The sequence below is a fragment of the Cynoglossus semilaevis genome, chromosome 1 (genome assembly GCF_000523025.1).
Source record: "Cynoglossus semilaevis isolate Cse_v1.0 chromosome 1, Cse_v1.0, whole genome shotgun sequence".
In the NCBI taxonomy this organism is placed as follows: domain Eukaryota; kingdom Metazoa; phylum Chordata; class Actinopteri; order Pleuronectiformes; family Cynoglossidae; genus Cynoglossus; species Cynoglossus semilaevis.
Window position 1 is genome coordinate 1,875,533 of NC_024307.1, and position 1,174 is coordinate 1,876,706.

Sequence of the window (1,174 nt, forward strand, 5' to 3'; positions counted from 1 at the left end):
GTCTTCACTGAGGTCTCTGTGGAGCACATATACATGTATGTGTGTGTGTCAACACTGTACAGTTAACATTTCTGTCCATGGAGCAGGAACCAATCAGTGACTCCCGTCCATCAATGGGGCCATTAACCAGGTTAATGAAGTCCTAACCAGCAGGGGGCAGTGGTAATAACCTGACCACTGACCAGAGGGGAGCTCTCCGTGGTGCTGAACCTAGAGCCAACACGACCAGTGAAGACTGTCACCAGAGAACACCACGGTCTTTGTTGGTGTCTCCAGATGTTTTATCCATAAAGTACTAATACATGAAGTACTACATGGTGAAGTACTTGGGTTCTGACTCACAGTCCTAAACTATTTATTTATAACCAATAAAAACCTGTGGCTTTGAAACCAATCAACCGTAAACTAAGAGGACTTTAACGCTGTGTTCTACTGCTGCCACTGGAGGGCAGTACTGATGAGAGCTGTGGTAACAGGTGGTCTTTATGTTGCCTCTGGTCAGTCATCACCACACAGCCTTAGTTACCACAGTGTGGCGCTGTAGAGTACCATGGATGTGTGCGTCACCTTACCTTCCAAGATCCAACAGTGTACGGTACCGTGCCGCAGGAGTCACATGTTACTGCAGCGGTACCGTCCTGGTGTCGCTCCAACGTCGTTAGGTTGACTGGAAGTAGAGAAGGAGATGAAACAGAAGCAGTGGTTGATGAGAGGAACTCAAGTCAAGCATCGGTACCAAACTCTCACTGCAGATTTGCAGACTTCCTTCCTTCCTTCCTTCCTTCCTTTCCAATAGTTAGAACTTTTACCCCTGACCCCACTGACCCCACTGACCCCACTGATAGTGGGGCAGTTGGTGGCTTATTGGTTAAGGTTCGAGTCCACCAGGTGCCCTGCTGCCCCCTGCTGACTGTGGTGATGGGTTAAAAGCAGAGGTCACATTTGGTTGTGTGCAGTGGTGCAGTGGTGCAGTGGTGTCACAGTGACCAGGAGTTCACTCTCAGTGACTACCCCAGCCCTGATCATTGGTCCAAACAGTTCCCCCTTCCTCCCTTCCTTCCTCCCTTCTTTCTTTCCTTCCTTCCTTCCTTCCTTCCTTCTTTCCTCCCTTCCTTCCTTCCTTCCTCCCTTCTATCCTCCCTTCTTTCCTTCCTTCCTTCCTTCCTCCCTCCCT

The 1,174-nt window shown here is 49.6% G+C and overlaps 1 protein-coding gene across 1 annotated transcript in view; it reads right to left on the minus strand.

Annotated features, from left to right (window-relative positions):
* The window catches only part of lrfn5a (leucine rich repeat and fibronectin type III domain containing 5a), a 35,466-nt gene that overhangs the window by 17,230 nt on the left and 17,062 nt on the right, over nucleotides 1-1,174 (minus strand). Inside the window, 1 exon segment of the mRNA XM_008310678.3 lies at nucleotides 573-667. The gene's annotated coding sequence lies outside the window, so the exon portion shown is untranslated.